Source organism: Myotis lucifugus, unplaced genomic scaffold (genome assembly GCF_000147115.1).
Source record: "Myotis lucifugus unplaced genomic scaffold, Myoluc2.0 scaffold_108, whole genome shotgun sequence".
Classification (NCBI taxonomy): Eukaryota; Metazoa; Chordata; class Mammalia; order Chiroptera; family Vespertilionidae; genus Myotis; species Myotis lucifugus.
Window position 1 is genome coordinate 2333296 of NW_005871156.1, and position 24618 is coordinate 2357913.

Genomic DNA, 24618 nt, shown 5'->3' on the forward strand with positions numbered 1-24618 from the left:
TGTCTGGTAAGTTAATGTTCAAGAAAAAATATTAATTTTTATTAAAATGTTCTATTATTTTTATATTCACGATTACTCATTTATTTCATCCCTTTGTATTCAGCATGTCTCTATCGAAATAAACCTACATTTCTATGAAGACTGAAGCTTTTGTGTGGTTTTTTTTTGTGGCCCACATAAACTTACACTTTGTTTATTTGGCCTGTGTTAGCCTTTGAGTTTGACATGCTTGTCTTACATCCTCTGGAGAGGCGATTTCCCCTGGACAATTACAGCCCATCTCTAAGAAAAGGATCGCTTCTGTGTGCAAAGTCATTCCAGCTAAGCAATCTGGGCCCTAATTTCATCACAGCATTATGAAACTGATCGGTTTCTTTGTATAAAATCTTAAAAGGGCTCCATGGGCTCTTTAAGCCAAAAAAGGGCTTTTGAAAGTAGTTCAGGAAATTGCCAGCATGGAAGCGATTTCCACATGTGTCTCTCAATATTGCAGCCTCTCTCTTTAGGTGCTGATCTCTCCTAGACTCTAATAAGAAATGAAAGACCAGCTTAGTTTCCTTTTAAAAGGAGGCTCAATTAAAGAAAAAAAGTCCCCAAGAAGTCTGAATATGGGAATGACATGCAGACCGTTCGCTTTCTTTCCTCGGCTTTCAGGCCGATCTGTATTCTCCATTTGCTATGAATATTCCGTCCCATCTAGGTCAGGGAGAATTACGTGTGTATAACTGAAGTGGAGTGTGGATTTTAAGTAGAGCATGTGATCCTAAGAATGCAGAAAGATGGTATAAATTTGCATTTCTTAAGAGGAACCCTCTCTAAAAACACTGAAACCATTTTAATCTGATTTAAAATAAAGGAAAGGGTGGAAATTCCACCCGAAGTTGTCACACAACCTTTCCTTTTCGTTAAAGAATTATAAAATCATCTGTCCAGCTGTCAGATGGCTCTGGGCAGACTTTTTGAACTGTAGTGCACGCAAGACAAAGGCTAGTATCGTGCTCGGGAGACAAGGGGAAGAGCTTTCGTTCCTGGGGAATGAGTCACGCCCTTCCTCCTGAAGACCTTTCAGAAGGGAGATGTGAAGCTGTCCCTGGGGTAGAGAGGCCAGTGTTCCAGGCCTGTCATTAAGGAGGACACAGGACACAGATTTTTCAGAGCATCTGAGCCCCTTTGATGCGTTGCCCTGGAGTGGAATCTTGGGCTCCTCCCAGTAGGGTCACCAGTTATTTACTGGAAACCAGCATGTGGCTCATTTGTGGCATTTCTTAAGCTTCTGCTTTTGAATTAATATGAGTCTTAGGCTGGGTCTGTTTCTTCCTTCCCTGACTTTGCCACTGGGCTGTGCAGTGGAGTCAGATTTCTTGGAATGGGTTTCCTGTTGATTCATGCTCATGTTTTGTCCCCAACTCCATGTGTGTGTGTCGAAGCCACAGGATGACATATGTGGATAGGCAAACCGTTCCTAGTATTCTCTGGCAAGTTACCTAAGAAATTCAGGGTAATTGTTTAAAGAGAGCCTTTACTCTTGAAGGTGGTCCTAAGGATTCAAGTTAGTTCAATTTCACAAATATTTTTGAGCATCCACTAAGTGAGGCTCTGTGACAGGTGCTGCGAGGAATAGAAGGAGGAAGACAATATTGTTCTGTCCCTCAAGGACATTACAATTGAGTAGGGAAAACAGGAGCATATGGAAGAACTCTAATACTTTGTGATACTCCCTGGGTTGTTGTCTAGACAGCAGAACCCTGTTGGATGAGGGTGAGGGTGTGTGGGGAATAGGAGTTAGGCTTGAAGGATAAAAAGGTTTCACCATGTAGAGCGGGTATGAGGTGAGGCCATTTGGGGTGAAAGGAACAGGAATAAAAAAGCTTGAAAGAGTGAACTAGCACTATGACTGTGTGTGTGTGTGTGTGTGTGTGTGTGTGTGTGTGTGTGTGTGTGTGTGTGTAGAGGTAGCATAGGCCTTGTGTACTAGATGCTGCTGGACATACAAAGACAAATCAGGCTCCAGGACCTCCCAGTCCAAAAGATCTAGTGTGGAAGACAGACATGTGCATAAGTAACTTTAATATGAGACAGACTATGCAAGAGATACTAGGAGTAAGTCCTGTCACGCACTCAGAGCGCATCTCAGAGAGACCCATGAAGGAAGAGTTTAAGACTTAGCATGATGAGATCTAGGGAGTAAGGCAGTTAGAAAAGCCAAAGATGACTTCTGCATTTCAAAGACGGGACCTCTGAATGACGAAATAATAGATACATGCTCTTTGTTCAGGTATAACTTATAATTTTTTTTCTCTTATTCAATACAACCACACACTGTGTCTTTATTAACAATTTGCTGTACTGATTGATCTGATGTTTTCATAAATGCATATAAAAACTAACATTGATTAAAAAAACGGTAACAATCTACTTGTACTGACTTCAAACCCTATCAGCAAATAGGCGCCTTCTAAATAAGTGCTGTTTAACACATATATAGGGTAAATGCATTTGCAAGTAAGGGAAGGGGTGGAGTAGAAGTGGTGAACATCTTTTCCACTTACTGTTGGACTGGCTTGTTGGGTATGGGTATTGAAGGGAATGATCTGTATGTCACGTTGTGATAAGTTACAGCTCTAGAAGATGGGAGACTGGAAAATGTATACAACAAGCATAACATCTTGAGATGAATAGGGGGGTTGAGTTGGAGACAGATGGCTAAGGACTATCATTTACTGAACATTTACTAGGTTGTCAGCATGGCCCTAAGCACGTCATAGTTACTAATTCATTTGAAGTTCTTGACAACCATATGAAGTATATCTTATTAATACATTTACTTTACAGATGAATAAACTGAGGCATTACACTTAAATAACTGGCCAAGTCACATAGCTATAAGTAGGTTGTACCCAGAGCCTTTGCACTTAATCTCTTTGCCAAAATATGTCTCCATAAGAGTCAACAGAAGAAGAGAGCTATTTGACCTTAGGGTGTTACTATATAAAATATTTTGTTTAGATTTGAGAAAAAGGAGTTTGTAAAACCTTATTAAATTTCCTCATAGAATCATATAATTTTAGAACACCGTGATCTATTTCTCATTCATAACTTCTCTTTTTTTTTCAAATCTTCTCATTTTTTAGATGAGGCTGAGAACCAATTAAAATCATCATGTATGTTGACGGTTAACAACACACACAGCATTGTGCTGCCTAGAGAGGCAGAAGGGCACTCACCAGCTTGTTGACATAACCAGACTGTCCTCACAAGGACCACAAAGCGAAGACCAGACACCTTAACACAGGGCTCTACCTCTGAAAGGGACCCTTGTAGCACAAGGGAGAGGCCTGCCTGACTTCCTAGGGAAGCAAAACGGAAGTCCAGCGGGCTTCTGACCCAACCTTCAAAATGAAGAATTCACACTTCTCTTAAGGTGCCCTGATTGGCTGTTCCGTCTTGGCCATCGGCAGACCAGAAACAATACCCCTGCTTACTGCATAGACTTACTTCTAACAAATTCTCAGTGTACAATATAGAATCTGTGTTGGCTGGCAACTTGCTTTTCTGATCAAATCGGATACACCTTTGTGTTCATTTGATGGTCTTTATAAAGTCAGCTGAAAGTGTGTTGCAGGGAGGGGCATGGCACAGTGGTAGATAACCCTGAGCTGGCTTCAAGTTCAAACTCCAAGATGACTTGTGAGTTGTGTAACCTCGGGCAAGATTCTTTACCTCTGTAAGTCTCATTTTTCTCTCCCGTGTAAAATGAGTGAAATCATAATCCCTGTATCATAAAATTTTGGGGAGGATTAAATGAGTCAATGCAGATAAAGGGCTTAGCACTTGTCTGACTCATAATGAGAACTCAATATATCTTCTGTAATTATAACAAGCAAAATACTATATTCGGTAAGTTAATCATTATTGAAAATACAAAGTATAGTAAGATGTATAAGTCAAGAGTTACCAAATTTTTATTGCAAATAACAAACTTCCTTTTCCAAATTGGGTTTCCAAATTCAGAGACCCTGTCGGTAGGGCAGAGAACCCATAAAAGTGGTCATGTTTAGAAAACCTGTTATGGAGACTACTGTGTTGTTCAACATCAGTCACGTGAGGACTCCTGTGAAAGTTTCTCCCAGAATGTAGAGTGAGGAAATGACTTTCTTATGTTAGGAAAGGAAAACCACTCCACTCACAACCCTGTCCATTTTGCTTCCACTAGCAATAAACTTGGTGCTAAGTTTTGTGTTCGGTTGCAGAAATTCATGTTAGCATAGATGCACTTTTTCTTTGTCTTTTTACCCATTTTAATAATTTTTCACTTTGTGATGTGTGTGCCTTATATTTTAAGCTTTCTCAAAACCCTCTGTAAGTTTGAAAGAGAGAAATGTAAGTAAAGACCATAAAATAATATCATATGGGTGATTTTTCTTAGATAAACACACTCTATGTGAGTTCTACATACCCGGTTTGAAACATGTTTTATTTGACCCAAATCTAATAAGAATGGCAAAGTTGATTTTTATATAAATATTTTATGTTTTAATACAATGGGATACGAAAGTCCCACCCTCACAGGCCATTTAATTGCAATGGGACCACAGGTCAAGGCTGACCAACCAGGTGGGCGCATAACTTGCTATTAAGCCAAGGATTATTATTATAAAACAAATTATTATAAAACAAAACCAAACAAAAATAGCAGCTAACATTTATAGAATATTTTGCAAGGTAACCTCATAAACCCCAGTTCATTTAGTTCTCACATCAGCCCTGCACAGTAGGAAGCATTATTTTTAGCTCCATTTTATATTAGAACACAGGCTCAGATATTGTAGGAGTCGTGTCCTGGCTCTCACAGGAAGTAAGTACCCTGGCCAGAATTTAACGTCAGGTATTTATTTAAAATCCCAGGTCCTGTCCACTATTGTAGGGCTGCTTCCCCAAAACATAAGTGCAACAAGCGAGGTTCTCCTTTAATCACTGGCCCATCCAAAGGTGTGTTCGATGGAAGAGAACAAGAAATGGCAAAGGGCTTCTAAGTGAGAACTGTCTTTCAGTTTTGATTATTTTGGGGAAACTCCATATTGTTTTCCACAGTGGCTGCACCAATCTGCCTTATGACTCAGCAATTCCACTTCTGAAAATAAACCTGAAGAAACCCACAACACTGGTTCAAAAGAATATATGCACCCCTATATTCATTGCAGCATTATTTACAATAGCCAAGATCTGGAAGCAGCCCAAGTGCCCATCAGTAGATGAATGGATAAAAAAGCTGTGGTACATTTACACATTGGAATACTACTTGGCTATAAAAAAGAAGGAAATCTTACCTTTTGCAACAGCATGGAGTATTATGCTAAGTGAAATAAGCCAGTCAGAGAAAGACAAATACCATATGATCTCACTTATACGTGGAATCGAATGAACAAAATAAACCAACAAACAAAATAGAAACAGACTTATAGAGACAGACTGAAAACTGTCAGAGGGGAGGAGGGTTGGGGGGCTGGGTGAAAAGGTAAAGGGATTAAGCAAACAGAACCCCTCATACACAGGCAATAGTATGGGGATTACCAGAGGGAAAGGAGGTAGAGGGGAAATAAATGGTGATGGAAGGAGACTTGACTTGGGATTGTAAACACCCAATACAATATACAGATGATATATTATAGAATTGTACACCTGAAAACTATATAATTTTATGAACCAATGTCTCCCCAATAAAGTAAAAAAAAAGATTTATCTTTCAGGTATATTTTTTTTTCTGCCTAAAACCAGGATGTTTTTCTTTTTCTTGCTTAAAACCAGAAGGATCCTTAAAATCAATCTACTCCCCCCGTTTGGCAAAAGATATTTTCGCAACAACAGTTTGCTAAGCCCACCGTTTTGGAAGCGAGTCACATTTGCTGAAATTGCTGTACTTTCAAGGGTGTATATGAGGAGATCAATATCTAGAGCCATAGCAGTGAATTCAGTATAAGGGAAGTAGTGAATTTTGATGAATTTTAAGTGTCTCAATGAAGAGTCTTTGCTACTGGGTAAAACACAATGTGGCTAGTTTGAGTCTGCATGTGGGATGAAGAATGGCCTGACAAAGGAAGATGGGGCTTCGTGGAGGCCTGGGACAGCCTCCAGGCAGTTTCATCAACGGTCTGATGGGGAGGGATGGGGAGCTAGCCCTGACTTAGACTCTGGTTGTACCCACATGCAACTAGTATTTCATGTGTCAATGAACTGTTCAGCAGTGGTATGTAGTATATTCCCTCCCGTGAGCTGAGTTCTTCCCAAGTGTCCTTTTTATCATGATAAAACCCCTCAGGTATTACCATGGAGAAGTCCCTGATGTGGGTGGACCCGACCACTGTCTTCCTTCAGCACCCTGGTTCCTGGAGTTGGATCAATAGGACCCCTGACAGATCTGTGCCTACTTCTACTCGCCACTTCTCACCAACAAGGCGGCGGAGCTCTCCTAGAAACTCATTGGAAGTTCGTCCTACACACTTGCTTCTGGAGAACGCCCTTCCTTTTACTAGCTTTTCCAGACACCTGGGAACTAGCATGCCCAGGCTTCCCCCCTCAGTCACCCCTGAATTTTCAGAATTTGACCTTCTAAGCTCTCATTTGAAACATCAGTCTCATTTTCCAAACAGTTTCAGTGGACAGTGATATTGCCTCTGGAAAACTTAGAATTCTGTTTGCTCCAGGCACACCCTCCCCAGGCCACATTCCTTTCTTTTTAGCTTACCAGAGAACAAAAGTCCTATGAGGAGCAACGAAACCACCTGAACCATTCTTTTTCTATTTCCAGAAATAGTTTATGGGGCCACTGAAAGACGTTGATGTTATCTTTTTAATATTCTGAGAAATAATCCTATTAAACAAAAAACAAGGGAAACTGTTATGCCCACAAGGCGGAATTACCCAAAGCCGACCGGCAGGCTCGAGTTACTTTACAAAACCCTCGCTGTGCGCGGCTCCTATCGCTCCATCAAGGGCTTGGTGAATGAGCAATCATTTGTGGATTCTGCTCATCTCTCTTTGCGAACTTTGTTCTGTGGAATTAGATACAACTTTGACAAATTAGAAAAGGCTCCCCCGTGCCCGCTGTCCCCAGAGCCGCACAGGCCACTGATTGTGCTTTGGCCTTCTGAAGTCCCCTGTGTCAGGCCGTCAGCGGCAGCCCGGCCACCAGAGTCCGCTTTTTAATAAGAAGGTCTGTCAGCACCAGGTTCTTTGGATCTTCCGACCTCTCCTTAATCCCCAGGACGCACTGACTTTCTTCTCTGTTTCGTTTATGGCAACAGGCCCCGTGCCGGGGAAGAAATATCTTCTTTGTTTACAGCATAGAGGCAACAAAATTAACCTTTGAGATTAACTGTAAATGAATGAGGATCACGTCTTAGCTTTGCCTAGGACAGGGGTAGGGATTAACACATGCATCAGGGAGTGAGCGTGCGCACGCGTGTGGATGCATATGCACACGTCCCCCCATGCCCATCATGAGAATCCCAAATATCTTTCTGCTCTTGTTGCCTCTTCTCTATTCATGCCTGGGCTCCTTCTGGGATGGCTAGAGCTAATGAATAATATTCCATGAAAACCTTTTTTTCCCACTTACATTTTACATTCAATATTATTTTGTATTACTTTAAGGTGTGTAGCATAGTGGTTAGACAATCATATACTTTACAAGTGATCCTGCCGATATTTCAAGTGCCTACCTGTCACCATACATAGTTATTACAATATTATTGACTATATTTCCTATGCTATATTTTACACCCCTGTGACTATTTGTAACTACCAATTTGTAGCATGTTTTTTCCAGTCCTCAATTCCATTTGAAGGTATGTAAAACATCAACATATTATAAGTGATGCCCAATATGCCTAAGGATACACACTTGTCTTTGGGACACAGGATCATCTTCCCCAATGGAAATGTTTAGCCCAGTAGAAGTAAACAGTATAGAGCAAGGACCATGAACGACATCGCAAAGGCCATGATAAGGGAAAGTGTCTTTGCATTGGTTTCCATGGCAATGTATTCATGTTTAATAGTGCCCGATGAAAGAGCTGTTGTTCTCTAAGATACAGAAAATAGTGTGCTGGTACATAACCCTCTCCTGTGCTTTTTACTGTAAACAAAAACTGTTTGATAAGACAAATAAATGAGAGCTCTTCATGTTCACTTCTAACTGATTATGTTCCAAAGGCAGTTTGAGTCAATTACACATGCTTAAGTTTTTTTTAAATTTTTTTTCTTTATTGATTAAGGTATTACATATGTGTCCTTATCGCCCCATTGCTCCCCACCCCCCTAAAAAGTTTTTTAAAGAAAAGTTCACACACACACACACACACACACACACACACACACACACCCCAACTGAAACAACAGTTATAAGAGAGAGAGAGAGGAGAATGGAAGTCAACTGCCTCATTTAGGTATTACTCTTGGTCTTTGGAAAGTCCTAAAGGGTAGGACAGGATGAGGTCAAGATTGAATTATTTTTGACCTACGGAGAGCTTAGAAATTCACTTCAGCATCCACTGTCTGCTGCTGAGAGTACAGGGGCCGCCCATCTGCTGTGCACTCCGTTTTTGATGGGCTCTTCACCTTCTAAATCCAGCTCAATTACGACGACAAATCACCACCCCCGGGGTGACCAAACCCAGGCACTCCACCCCAGTGCTCCTGTCTTTAGTTCTTGAAGTTGCTGAAATGTGTCTGGCACTTGGTGGGGCAGTGACTCATGCTGGCCACAACCACTTATTGAAACCAATGGTTCTATTAGAAGCATATTCTGACCCCAGTTTCTTTATATTTGGTTGGATCCTGTGGAATCTGACCACTTTTATCATTTGGTTGCCTTTCATCAAACGGGCTTATGTCCTGCTGGTTTCTGTTCTGCTCTTTCTCTCTTTTAATAAACAGAACAAAATAAAGTGACATGTCAGCACAGAGATATTTTCTTTTTCACTCAACAGTGGCAATGACAATAACAATTAAATAGAAGAGCAGAGGGACCGTGCTGGAGGTGCAAGGTTGGGGTTACATCAAACGGAGAAATAACCAGGTCAGCGCCCAGGAGCCCCGTATAGAACGATCAGCGTTTCAGGGGGATGAAAAGAGCATGTGTGTTGGGGTCCCCAGTGTCCCCATTATCCTCATCTTGGGCCAGGTACTTAACGGGCGCTGCGTTGGTTTTGGTTGAGGAAAGTGCTTGCAGGAAGCAGTTTTTTAAGTTCACTTGATATCTCTGGGAGGTAATAAACACCTTTATTTACAAATAATGCACTTTCTGGGAAGTGCCTTTGTGTGGGCACTGCACACCCCAGCAAAATGAGAGGTTCTTTGTTTTGCCTTGGTGGGAAGAGCGAGGTTCACCTTCAGGATGCCATGCATTTTACTCTCCAGGTGTGTGACAGTGCTTAGGTCCTCGGGCCTCTCTGTTCCTCAGTGTCCCCATTTCTGGGATGGAGTTAATTGCCCTGTAGAGGAATGAGGAGAAGAAAGGGCTCCATTTGACTACCTGGCTTCCTTGGGGCTAGACTTCAAAATGCTATCAGTGCCAGCACCTCCTCAGAGAAGCCTTCCTGGACCACGGCAGGCTGGGTGGCCCCATGCCCACGTGGGTGAGAACACATCGCACTGTCTGTGACCGTAGGTTTATTTGGCCTCTCCACCAATGGCTCCTGTAAGCTTCATGAGGGTAGGAACAATGATGCTCATCTTGTATCTAATAAAACTCGGAGCCCAGCCCAGTGGTAGGTCCCAGTAGACACCTGGGAAAGGCAGTCTGATGATGGGTAAATTGAACTCTGTAATTAAAAGGTGTGCTCAAAAGGATACCAGATTTGCTAATGTCTGTGTAAAAGCGACTCGTGGCAATGTACGTTTTAGCAAATTTTTCAATTTTTACATCAATTTTCACACTTCCTTAAAATAATCTTTCTTTCTTTGTTTTTCTTTATTTTACTGATTTCAGAGAGGAAGGGAGAAAGAGAGAGCTAGAAACACAATGTTGAGAGAGAATCATTGATCGGCTGCCTCCTGCACGCCCCACACTGAGGATCGAGCCTGCAACCCGGGCATGTGCCCTGACCGGGAATCGAACCGTGACCTCCTGGTTCATAGGTCAACGCTCAGCCACTGAGCTACCTGGCAGGGCTAAAATAGTCTTTCTTAAGAGTTCAAGAAGTTTAAGGAAACGAAAAATAAAATACCTTTATTGGGAAAAAATTAGAGTGTCATCGCCCCCCCCCCCCCCCCCGGACATTTTTCTCAAGTGAACTAAGGTAAAGGGTGTAAAGAGTAATGGTCGGATACCAAGGTGAAGGTGAAGGCTCTGGATTGGATAATCACACCCGCTGTGCCCACATTCCTCTGTGACCCGCAGAACAAGGCATCTTTTATCTCTAGGAGGTGAAGTAAAACATATGCCAGGTGGATCTTATTGGGGTGTCAGCCTGGAAGGCAGAAGAGCAACGGAAGATAGATTTTGAATTTTCCAGAAGCAGGGATGAGTCTGTAAATCTAAATTGAATGGTCTCAACACACATGGCCGCTCCAATAACATTTGTCTGAGGAAAACATGGCATGGTTTTTCTCTCTCATCTGTTCCTTTCTTCCTTCTCCTCACATCCGGTATTTCATAATAAAATTTCCAACAGATACGGGTTGTTCCAGTCACCAGCAATACATTGATTAATTATGTGTGCCAGACTTTCAGTGTATAATTAAGCTACACAAAACTGCATTAAAGTAATATGAATCATTTGACTTTAAGCCACCAAAACAAGAAAGCTGAGTGAAAGCAGGATCTCTGACCTCACTCACTCTAGCCTATGGTAGGAGACAAAAGTGCAGAGTCATAAATCATGGCCACCACAACATGACGATGCAGAAAGGAAGTCGTCTGACCTTTGATTTGGAGGAGTTTCAAAGGTAGAAATGAAAGTGAACACTTTGTTCTCCAGCAGAAACCAAAGTCTTTAACTAGGAAACAACACTGAACAAAAACACCTTTAAAAAAAAAAAACTTAAGTGGCTAATGCCTCTTTCTGTTATTATTTTAAAAAATTATTTTATTACATTTTCTCAGTCTGATTTAGATACGGCACATTTACTGTTTCTCAAAACTATTTCATGTCAACATGCTTTTCCTGTTTTTAGAACCAAAATTCATAGAACAAAATATACAAATATATTCCACATCTACAAAAATGTAATGAGTTCTTTAGACCCTCCCAATTAAAAAAAGTGATATTTATTCACTTTGGACAAATTTGGAAAAAGCAAAACAAATGTATGAGAAGGAAAATAAAATCTTTACTATCTTGACATTCCAGTTTGTAGTGTGTGTGTGTGTGTGTGTGTGTGTGTGTGTGTGTGTGTGTATGTGTAGTTTATGATTGTCGTGTTGTATCTACACTTTGGTACCTGCTTCTTTTACTTCACAAGCACATTCCTGGTGAGGTCCATCCCTCAGGCACTGCATTGCTGGGCACTGGGAATACTTTTAGGAAGGGGAAACCAACAACTATACACTAACATCTCCCATGTGGCTGGGACTCTGCTTTGGCAAGGTGGTTGTTATGGGGTGAATTCTCCCAAATGGATGGAGAAGCAGTGAATGGGGCAGAAGAAAGCAGGTGGGACAGAGAGGCAGGGGCGGAGGTGAGAAGAGAAGGCTGATGGATTTCTAAATATTGCCTCTCCTAAGGTCTAGTTCTCTTCCTGCTTTCTGTTCTTTGAGAGGTCCCTGTGTCCTTTTTGCTTAAGTTGTAGAGTTATTGCCTCTAACCACATTGCACCCAATAATGGCTTCTAGAATATTCCCACCCTGCCGCGGAGGCCTGCCTGCCTTTACTGCCTCCTCTGCCTTTACAGTCTTCCATTTAACAGTCCTGCTCCCTCTTTTAAAGGTGATCTTGTAAGGTGTCTTGGATTAGATGTGGCAAGCAGGAATAGGGAGCAATCCGAGTTGACCGTGAACCTGAGACAGGCTGGCACGCATGTATCGTGCCCATTCGATACGGGTAGAGGGAAGACATTTGACTCCATTTACTTAGTAGATGTTTATCAGTTCCCTCAGCAGGAATGTTGCAAAAATCTTCAAAGGAGCCTTTCTTTCCCTTCCCCCTGCACCTTGGATGCGATATTCAGTGAAACATGTTGATTTTTTTTTTTTACAAAACCCATAAAAATGTCCTGGTTGATGTGCAATGTTGTGACAAGCCCTAGTAGATTGTGTCAATCATATTGCTTTATGTTACATTAAGTGACATATTGTAATGTGATTGATACAACATGGGATGACACATCATAATGCAAAATATCATCTGGAATATGTAGAAAAACAACACAAGACTTGAAGCCACTTTGACTGTTTAATTTTTTGACTAGGATGGAGGAAAAATCTCCTTCCTCGGGACAGTGACCTGGGAAAGGGTCCTGTCATGCTGGCGGTTTCCAGGTGCTGCGAGGCCCTTTCCTTTGTAATGTACAGGTGATGGAGCAAACATTTACATTTCTGGGGGGACTGATAAACGCTGAGTTTGAATTGAGTGTCTTTAAGCCTTTTTGCAATTCTTTGGTAACAATATCTTTTCCACACGTCAAAATTGCCTTCATAGCTTATATCAAAAGAATTTCACCTGCTCACTCAAGTTAATAGTCTCCTCTTTAAAATCTTTGTGTGTTTTATTTCTCTTGTTCTATAAAGACCGAGGGAAAAAAATGCCTTTTCAGATTTCACTGTAAGGTCAGTGAGGGCCTTCTAGTGTAATATCTTTTAAAATGATTACTGTATCTCCAGAGTCTTACATAGTGCCTGGCAATAGTAACACTTAATGATACGTGCTTTTCAATAACTTGCCAAAGAGTCTTTGTGTTTAATTATATTTTACTTACATTTATTGAGGGGCATTTAATTGAATATAGTAAAACTCCATGTATTAGTTTCCTAGGGCTGCTCTAGGCTATTATTACAAACAGGCTGGCTTAACACAACAGGGCTTTATTCTCATAGTTATGGAGGACAGAAGTCTGAAAGTGAGGTGTCAGCAGGGCCATGCTCCCCCTGAAGACTTTAGGGGAGGGTAGCTCCTGCTTTTGGTGGCTCCAAGGTTTGTTAGCTTGTGGCCACATACCTCTGCACGTGGCCTCCTCCTCTGTCTCTGTGTCTTTTCTTCTTCTTGTCAGGACACTCGTCATTACATTTAGAGCTCACTTGGATAATCTTGAGGCTGAACGATCTCATCTCAAGACCCTTAACCTAATTATACCTGCAAAGACTCCATTTTCCAACTAAAGTCAGATTCCTGAAGGACTTATATTTTGGGGGACCACCATTCATCTCAGTATACCCCATTTAACCAAAATAATGAGATGACTGTATGTTGGGGGATTAACATTGTTTATTGATGTTGCATAAAATCTCTGTTTAAAACCTTTTCTGTTTATTTTTATGTCTTAATAGTTATAGTATTATGAAGACAATTATAATAAACTAGAGGCCTGGTGCACAAATTCATGCACGGGTGAGGTCTCTCCGGGTGGCCTGCAGAGATCGGGCCTCAGTTTATGCCCCCAGTCTCACAGCCCCGCAGCCCTGCCTGGCACCCCGCCTTGGCTTGGCACCACCCTCTCATCTGCTCCACTATCTTGCCTGCAGGGTGATCAATCAGGCCGGGCCCTCCGCCTGGCTTCCTCAGCATGTAGGAGCCGGGTGGCAGCCCCGCCCCCATTGCCTCTGGTCACTATCTGCAGGGCGATCGGCAGTGCGACAGGCCCTTGCTTGCACCTGCCTTGACCTGCTGCTGCTCACTCACCTGTTCCATTATCCCACCGCAGTCCCGCTCTCGTCAGAGCCCATCGGGGCCGGCAGTGCCTCCACTGCTGCCCGCTGCCAGTGCCATGTTGCCAACACCTTCCATGTTCCATGCTGCCTCCTGGTGGTCATCGCATGTCATAGCGAGCAGTCGAACTCCTGGTTGAACAACCACCTGAGGGGAAAATTTGCATATTAGGCTTTTATTATATAGGATATCATTATAGTATCACAGGCAGGGTTCCCAATCTGAATATGAATATTAACTATTAATTAAAGATAGAGAGAATTGAAAAAACTGAGATGACTTTATTGACCTTAATACAGACTCTTAAAGTCCTTTAAAAAACGTGCCAACTGACCTCATGTCCTCCCAGAGTGGGCTATGAGAGGTACGTGATTAAGCATAAGCATAATGTATGGAGGGTTCTGGCTAGTTGAAGATTTTGAGTAAGTAGGACCCATTTGAGTTTCTTCAAATGTGAATTTCATCCCTGTTACCTCCCCTTAAGCCCATATCTACCTACAGGCATAATTCAGAGAGGAGAGAAATTTATGTTTGAAGTGACTAAGGAAGGTATTGTGGAAGATGTAAGTGATAAGGGAACAGGATGGGAAAATGTGTGGCCTCATAGTTATGCCTCAGGGCCACCAAATACTCATTCAGAAGAGCACCAATCCTTAAAGTAATGTGGGACTAAGCCCTTAGAACCAGGCATCGTGTAATCATGCTGGCCAATATGCCCCTCGTCCTTCTAACAGCAAGGTAGCATGACTGTAGACTTTTCTTTGTTCAATATCTTGTGGCTGCATAGAGTCATTTAATAAATCAAAATAATCTCTTTCAATTTCCACCGTGGCTACATTGGTATTCTTTTGAATGAAGTTCAGTTATTGGGATGGCATATATTACTTTGAATGATTTTATAGCTCAATCAATACACATATCTTCATAAATAAATATTGATGTCTCTTGCATGCCTACACCAGTGTCCTGCACATGCACACTCAGACTGGCTGTTAGGACCTGGGCAATTAATTTTCTTATTGATTTTAGCAGGGGGGGGGGGAGAGAGAGAGAGAGAGAGAGAGAGAGAGAGAGAGAGAGAGAGAAAGAGAGAAATATCACATACCCTGACCAGGGAGCGGACCTGTAACCCACCATGTGCCCCTTCAGTGTATGGGACAACACTCCAGCCATCTGAACCACAGTGGCCAGGGATGGGTAAAATTAACATATTTATTTTAGCCTTACCTTAAACTCTGTCACTCACGTCTGCATGTGGCCCTTCCCAAAAGGAAGAGAAATTCTGAAACAAACAAAATCATCCAGAAATTTGTTACACTGAAAAAACTTCATGAAAAAGTTTGAGAACTAAATCTGCTGTTTGAGAATCAAATTTGAGAACTAAATTTGCTGAGCTCCATTTGTATAGAATAAACAGACTCAACTCATTAAGGAAATGAATACCTAAATGCCTTTAGTCTTTGAAAATGGTCAGCCAAGAAGAAATAGAATGTTTTCCTAGTAGGTTCAGAAAAGGGAAAATCTTAACTAAATCCTCAAACAAATAACAAAGGTCGCTAATTAAGAAAACAAAGCTACCTGGGCATATCCTTCTAAGGTGCAATGAAATCCCGGTATCTGATATCCCAGCGATCATGTTCCTTACATGTACTAAGTAAGGTTCTTATATAATCTTTTTAAAAAATTTTATTTTTTACTTATTGTCTAAAGTTTTACATATGTCTCCTTTTTCCCCACTTGACCCCCTCACCCCCAGCCATTCCCACCCAGGCATGTCCCCACTGCCCCAGGGTCTGTGTCCACTGGCCATGCTAATATGCATGCATCCAAGTCCTTTGGGTGCTCTCTAACCCTCCTCCCCTGCCATTTGTTTCTGGATCTATTCTTGTTCATCCAATTATGTTGATCATTATATCCCACATATGAGTGAGATCTTGTGATATTTATCTTTCTCTGACTGGCTTATTTCACTTAGCATAATGCTCTCCAGTTCCATCCATGCTGTTGCAAATGGTAAAAGTTCCTTCTTTTTTATAGCAGCATAGTATTCCATTGTGTAGATGTATCACAGTTTTCTAATCCATTCATCTGCTGATGGGCACTTAAATTGTTTCCAAATCTTAGCTATTGTAAATTGTGCTGCTATGAACATAGGGGGGTGAATATATCCTTTCTGATTGGTGTTTCTGGTTTCTTGGGATACAGTCCTAGAAGTGGGATTACTGGGTTAAACGGGAGTTCCATTTTTAACTTTTTGAGGAAACTTCATACTGTCTTCCAGAGTGGCTGCACCAGTCTGCATTCCCACCAGCAGTGCACGAGGGTTCCTTTTTCTCCACATCCTCACCAGCACTTGTCGTTTGTTGTTTTATTGATGACAGCCATTCTGGCAGGTGTGAGATGGTACCTCATTGTTGTTTTGATTTGTATCTCTCGGATGATTAATGACTTTGAGCATGTTTTTATATGTCTCTCAGCCTTCTGCATGTCCTCTTTTAAAAAGTGTCTATTTAGGTCCTTTGCTCATTTTTTGATTGGATTGTTTATTTTCCTTTTTTTAAGTTGTATGAGTTCTGTGTAAATTTTGGAGATTAAACCCTTATCGGTGATAACATTGGCAAATATGTTCTCCCATGCAGTGGGCTTTCTTGTTATTTTGCTGATGGTTTCCTTTGCTGTGCAAAAGCTTTTTATTTTGATGTAGTCCCATTTGTTTATTTTCTCCTTCCTCTTCATTGTCCTAGGACCTGTGAAGGTAAAGATATTGCTACGACATATGTCTGCTATTTTGCTGCCTATGGAGTCTTGCAGGATTTTTATGGTTTCCCATCTTATGTTTAAGTCCTTTATTCATTTTGAGTTTATTTTTGTGTATGGTGTAAGTTGGTGATCTAGTTTCATTTTTTTGTATGTATCTGACCAAATTTCCCAGCACCATTTATTGAAGAGACTGTTTTGACTTCATTGTATGCTCTTGCCTCCTTTGTCAAATATTAATTGAGCGTAATGGCTTGGGTCGATTTCTGGGTTCTCTGTTCTGCATATAATCTTATATTTTACAGTCAGATATATTAAATTTAAAGTTCAGTACACAGAATACTACTCAGCCATAAAAAAGGAGGAAATATTACCTTTGCAACAGGATGGACTTGGAGAGTATTATGCTAAGTGAAATAAGCCAGTCAGAGAAAGACAAGTACCATATGATTTCACTCATATATGGAATCTAATGAACAAAATAAACTAACAAACTAAATGGAGACAGACTCATTGATACAGAGAACAGACTGACAGCTGTCAGAGGAAAAGGGGTTAGGGACTGGGGGAGAAGGGTGAAGGGATTAAGAAAAGAAAAAAAAAGACTCGTGGACACAGACAACAGTATGGTGACTGCCAGAGGGAAGGGTGGGTGGGGAGAGGCAGAAGAGAGTATAGGAGGGATAAATGATGATGAAAGGAGACTTGACTTGGGGTGGTAAACACACAATATAATATACAGATGATGTATTATACAATTGTATACCTGAAACTTAATTTTATTAAACAATGTCACCCCAATAAATTAAATAAAAAAAAATAAAGTTCAGTGCATAGTAAATTATTGTCAAGTAAATGGTACCATGTCTAAATTTCTAAAATATTTTGGTTTCAGTAGGAACTCAACCCCAGCTACAGTGTCTATAGCCAGGGCATAGGGTCTCACCTACAACTTCACAAATGAAGGGTAACTAGGCTGCTAACCCACATGTTCCTTCTCAAAGGGGTCATGTAACCTCTGTTGTATGTATTATAATCATAGCATGTAGACTATATCTGCCTATTTCAAAGCCAACATCAAGATACTCTTTTTTAATTGTTGTTATTAACAAAATCATCCTGCTGAGGGAGAAAGATCAGAGAAAAAGAGAATAGCTTAGAATTAGGGCCAGAGGCCGAACTGTGGGACAAAAGGATTTTTGTTTGTTTGATTCACAAGAGTGGAAATTTATTCCCAAATGCTGGATGACAGGTGTATCCTTTCATTGTGGTTTTGGGGGCCTACTGTGTATACTCAGTGGGGTATTTTTAACATGTTTGCAAAATATCTTCTCTAGTCAGTTTGTATCAGATATTGTCCCGATAACTTTATATTTTGAGCTCCATTTCGGTGTTGATTTATTACCTGCATGAGAACCTCCTTGTCAAGTGTTATAAAAAGAAAAGGCAAGCCCTTTACCCATTTAGCGGTATCAGAACAGTGTTGTCCCTAAACTTTGAATTCCTTTAAATTGCCTAAGCTTAGAGCCCGATCTCACCTATTTCTGTGCAATTTATTTCAAACCTTTCCCAGGCGTAGATTTTTTTTAACATTTCATTTTGTAATTTTCCTACTTATTTTTATGTTATTTTTATTTTCTTGGTCCCAAGATTATAAAGTAATTCTGCTCAGAGTCAGGAAATTTTAAGTAACTAAATGAGAACCCTGCGTATAAATTTTAAGGCATCCTATGTTGTTTTACTTCTGGGCATGCATTTGTGCTGGTAATTTGATAACATAGAGCACAGAATGAAGAAAGTGAAGAATGATCAACATATGAGGGCGTGTGTGCTGCATATTCAGACCTTATCAGCTCCAGGATCAGTTATCTGTTTGAGGAAAATTACATTGCATCTGTCAATAGACTTAATAACTCAGTGCCTGCTATTTGATAATGGATAATCACACAAATTCAGGAAGCTGGACCATATGCCATTCCAGTTTTCTATTCTCTGATTCACCTTAATTTTCTAGATGAGTGAAATTATCTAGTCCTGGACTCAAGATGGCATACATGGAAATAGAGGAATCCGGCCGCCTCTGATGTTAGCCCACGCAGGTCAGGGCTGCCTGGTTATGTCTGCAACCCTGGCATCTAATTGAAATGGGCAGAGTTCGGAAAATTGTAAACCTGGACAATGCAAGAGATTAATGGATGGAAAATAACAAAGGGCACATGCAGAACAGCTGAGGGAATTGGTAGTGGGAAAGAGTGAGGCCACAGAAGCTACAGATTCAGGCGCTAAGGAATAATTCTACATCTCTATATATGAACCACAAAAGATGGGGACTAAATGGTAGAGCTGATTTAGGGATACTTTTTCCTGGAGATGGGGATCCCTCATGGGCCCTACATTCCTGTTGATCCAGGATGCTACATCTCTATTTATAGAACCATTTATCTACTCTCCAATAATATAGTTATTGTATCACTTAATAATGATTTGTCTATGAGTATTACATGACATAATTTCAGTGACTGAAACATATAGGTGTTGCTTTTTCTTAGATATCAAGAAGACCAGATGTAGGCAGTTTCTGGTGTAAATTTGGCTGCTCAGGGATGTCATCAGGGACTCAAACTCTTTCCATCTTTTTGCTGTGTCCTCCATACCAGGGCTCTTGTCTTCATGCTTGTTTCTGGTGGTTGCCAGGTGGCCACTGCATCTGTCTCCTCCTGTACAAGGCAGGAAGGGAGGATCTGAGCCATCAGCACCTGCCCCTTCACATCAGGAGAAGCAAACCTGCTCCAGAGGCTCCCAATAGACGTTGGCTTCCTTCCCATTAGCCTGAACCATATCACATTGCCATCCTGAACTTCAAAGGAAGCTGGGCAAGCGAGTATGTTGCTTGGGACTGGGCATCTTGCTGCTTGAAGACAATCAGTTTTATGCACCAGAAAGGGGGGAAGGATGCATATCAGTTAGGAAATGAGGAGGGACTGCCACAACCATGTATTTAAGCTTTATTGTGGAAGGAGAATGTGTTAGACTACTGTGCTATTTCATATAATTACAGGGAAGGCGTGGTTCGAGTGATCCCACTGGTGGGGTCATCTGGACCCACTGCAGTCTGGCTTTACATTCTCTAATATGAACTATTTGAATGTTTTTGGAATTTGTATCAAATCAAGCAAAACCACCAGGATACACCTTAGAGAGCTGACTCAGCAGGAACAGGAAACTGAATCATGTTTCAACCTGGTGCTTGGCTGCAATTATCCCTTAGATTTCATGTTAAGTGCCCAGCCTGTTTTGTCTGTCCAGACCAAGGAAAGTATAGTGTCAGTCACCGGTGACTGACATGGCGCTTAACATGTTAAGGCCACAGTCTACACTGAGATTCTCTCAATCTCTCTCTCTCTCTCTCTCCCCTTTTTGGACCTCTGGTTTCTATTGGCTAGAAATAATAATTAAGTCATTTCTTAGAGGAGGATGTAATGAGTTTGTCACTTTTTAACTTAATCACATAGATAAAAACTTGAAAACAAGATAGCTCACTTATTAAATATATTTTGTATCTATATTACATTTTTTCCTCCCAGAGCTCCTCAGCGGGTTTGGTGTGCATCTAATATATCCCCAGAAATGCTAAAGAAGAAAGTTGAGGCAGATCCTATTATCCCGTTTTGCAGATATGGATCCTGAGACTCAACAGCTTCTTTCTGAGTCACACAACAACAGTCATCACTGCAAATACTGCTGCAAAACACCTTCCACTCAGCCACATCACCTTGCTGCAAATGAATGTCTCCTGGGAAGCTAAATCATGACCGCAAATGAAGGCAAGATCACTTGTCATGTATTTATTTTTGAAGTGATGAGTTTCTTGAGTGGCCAAGTAGAGAGTACAAAAGTCCTTGGACAGAAGATTTGCAGAAAACTGGGCTTTTTTTTTTGTAGATTCATGAGAGCTTAAAGATGTCACCATTTTTGTTCCTGCATCCTTTAAGCAAGAAAGAACTTGTTTCAATTTAGAATTTGTACTCCTCATTCTTATGCCTAATCAGGAAAGAGCTATGAATCAGTATTTAAAATTGTAATATGAGAGTGACCTTTTTTCTTTCTTTTATTCACTCTTTTAACTATTGCTGGAGTGTCCACTAAGTCCTTGGCATGGCTCTAGGTGGGGAGAATCAGAGACAGACAGATGAGGTTGCTGCTCCCCTGCGGCTTTCATTCTAGTGTATGGCAGACACCAGCAGCAAATGTGATTATTTGTGCTTTTAACGAGCTGAACGTGAGAGGTGGCCAGCAGAAAATGACTTAGTTTTTCCCACCATTGTTCCCTGGAACCCGATTTTTGGACGGTTTATCCTTTTCCTATGGGTGAAACCTTTGGCTGGCATAACTTTTCCAGCCACAGTAGTTATAAGAAGACGCTCCAAATATTTAAAGGCCATTGCTCTGAGATAGGACAAGGTAGATTTGCTGAAGGAACAGAAGACCCAATGGGCCATTGTGACCTTGCTTTAAGGAAAAAGGGGAGGTGGAGCTGAGCTGGAAATGCAAGGGAAGCCTAGCCAGGTCATGGGCCAGGAGTGTGGCTGTATTTCGCAGTGTGACCAGCGGCATGGGAAGGCCATGAGCAAGGGAGTGATGTCATGTAATGCATCATCTGAAGATCACTCTGACTTGTTTGGGGGGAATGAACTGTAGGGAAGGAAGCAAGAGAGGAAATAGAGAAAACAGTTGGGAGAGACTCTTGCCTTGGTCCACAGGAGAAATGAAGGAGATGTGGGGGAGGGTGGAGGTGGAATTGGGGTAGATTCCAAGTCTTTCAGGTGGACCCTTCTCTTTCACAGCCTGTAAAACCTACCGTGATGGCAGCCATGTGCAGCAAGCCCTCCCTGAATTTCACATGGGTACTTTTATGAATTAAAGAAGTGCCTTTTATATGATGTAGAGATAAATGTGTCTTTTTTGGCTCCCCTACCTTCTCTAATATCTCAAATCCGCTTTCTAAATGCAGGTCTTAGAATATAAATACTCACTGAAGGCATAAAATCAAGCTACAGTAAACTTTCCCTGACTCGAAATTTTTCTAATTGTCACACCTTGGCATAATTTAGCCTTCAGTCCTTACACAGAGGGAAAAGTTTCATTAAACAGCATTTGGTTTTCTGACTTTTTAAAAAGGTATTCTCACTGCCCTTCAACTTTTCCCCTCCCTCTCTCCCTTCTTCGGTCCTTCCCTCCTTCCCTGTCTCTCCCCTTCCTTCCTTCCTTCCTTCCTCCTTCCCTCCCTCCCTCCCTCCCTCCCTCCCTCCCTCCCTCCTTCCCTCCCTCCCTCCCTCCTTCCCTCCTTTCCTCTCTCGCTTCCTCTCACCACCCCCCCCCCCCATAAAGTAATAAGAGAATGGAGAAAGCTAAGGGCTTGATTTCATTTACTTTGGGAGAAAATCCAAGGGGTGGGGCCATCATTAACCAGGTTTATGTTGATACACATTTGCCAATAATTATTTTGAGGAGGGGAAAAAAAGAAATTCAGTGATAACTTCAGAAAACAAAGAAACATTCCTGATAAAACTATAAACCACCCCAAGAGCCACCATCAAACTTCAGCACAGTGTATGGTTTCAAAGCAGGATTTATGAAGCAAAAACCGTGATTAAAGTAAGAATAATATGAGCTTTGTGCAGCCCTATTGGCCCCTGGTGTGTAACTGAAGACTCCCTTCTCCGTGTCCTCTGCAGTGACAGGGTTCTGCGAGGTGAAATTGCCTCTGGGAGGAGCGCGCTGCACACCCAGTCGGGGGAAACTGGTCTTATTAACCTGGGGCCTCTATACTTCTTGTTTTAAAAACAAAGACAAAACTAAGGTTGGAGTTCAAAGCAGTACAGTTTCTGACATATACCCCCAAACACATCTTGGGCTTCTCAGCTGAGGGGTACTGATTGGACTTCTCTGACCCTTCAGATGGACTCTTCTTGAAAATTGAAGTTTGGCTAAGTTTTCTTCTTGACTTTCCCTTTTTAAAAAAATTAGATCTCTCTCCCCTCTCCTCACCCCCAAACTTCCTACTGTCCTCTAGTCCAAGTTTTGGGGCTCTCCTTGCTTCTTCCTCATCTCTCTTTCTCACCCCCTTTATACCACAATTTTTTGCCCTTCTTCCTTTGCTCTTCTTGACCACCCAACCCTCTAGGCCCCACCCCCTTCTTCTCTACCTCTCCTCCATCCCCCATGACCTCATGCCAGGCATTATTAGTTCACAATAACTGCAGATGTTTGTCTTCTGTGTCCTTTAGACTCCATTTTGGGTGGAGACAGATGTGGAAGTCACTCTAAGTGTAAGGATGGATTCAAGCCAATGAAGCCTTTTGTTGTCCCATTAGCATCTCAGGGACATACTGGATGAGTCCTGCAGGATGGACTAAGCCGTGGTTGGTTTCCGGTGCCTGTGTGAGACTACCACAGCTTCCGGGCCTCAGGGTGCTCATTTGCAAGTGAAGGGGTCAGACCAGTTAAAGACTAAGATCCTTAAACTCCATTTAATCACTCTCATTTCCTAGAGCGACAATGCTCCTTATTACCAAGGCTGGTCAGAAAAGCAAGACACCTTGCAGATGAGACAGTTATCCCACACGCCTGTGAATGTCTGGGCGAAATATGGGGCCCAGAGAGTCCTGATGAAAGTGGAAGAGCCCCAAGGCGTGAAAGTGTCCATTCCCTCTGCGACAACAGCTGCCTTGTCCTGATATCAGGTCAAGAGGCTGATGCCTACCTCGCAAGGTGACGAGTTGGCCAGCTCTCCCCTCTGCTGGTGAGCTGACGGCCTTCAGGCCCAAAACAACCCCAAAAAACTCATTCAGAAGGAGGGGAGAATAAAAAACACCAAACCTAGGCAACTTCAGAGATCATCTTTTCCTTTAAAGCTTTTGCTTCACTGTGAATGGCCAAATCGCTCTGGTGTCCTCTGCGGCCTTGTGACTTATCCCACCAGCCTTCTCTGCGTCTCACAGGCAGCAGGCTGGGCTGCCAGAGGCGGCTCCTCTGATTCATTCCTTCAGGACCACGGCCTGTAATTTCTCCGAAGACATTTCTGCTTTTCTCGAGGCAAATGAAACTTCATGGACCAAAGACCAGCGCAAGGGAGGGAGTGGGGAAGAGAGAAAGGCACTTCTCAGCACCCGCAGAGGAAAAGTGCTGACCCAGCGTGGGGCACTGGGACTGGGAGCCCAGCGCTGGAGCAGATGGCCGCTGCACGTGCACATTAATCAAGCAGCTTCCTGCGTGTCAGGTGGAGCGTGATGCCTGGTGATAAGTGCTCAGTATTCAGAATGAGAAATGTAACAGCCTTCCTCTCTCTCTCTCTCTCTCTCTCTCTCTCTCTCTCTCTCGCAAAATAGGAGCAGACATTTCCCATTTCTAGCCCAGATGCTACCATTTCTCTGTTATTTGCACTTTCTGAGTTGAAATGCAACAGATGTTTCAAAGGGTTTAAAACTAAATTCCTCGTTAGAGACCATGACAAATAAATCGCACACCTCATTTTGGGGCCTTCCTTTGCTCAGGCTCTTGGCAGATTATGTTTTCCAAGGTGGAGAGGGGGAAGAAGAATTCTGTAATAAAATGATGATGAAAAGAACATAATGATAATCATGATTATTTATCGGTGGAGCTGGGACGTTCAGTTACTCCAAGTGGTTTCCCATCTGTTATTTTATTTGACACTCACAGTTACCCAAGGGGGAAGGCATGCTTGCCTCCCCCTTTTATGAAGAAATTGAAGAGCAAACAGGATAAGGGAATTGACTGAAAATGAAGCAGATCCACATTTAAAGATAAGAGCTTGATTGGACACTGGCATACTAGGGTCGTTGCGTGCACACACAAAACACTCGAATTCCTTCAATCAACCCAATTTCCCAGCCTTTACCAACAGAAGAGGCCCCAGTATAAGTACATGCACATTTCACTGAACGTTAGCCGCCCTGTATTATTTCCAAGGGTCGCCAGG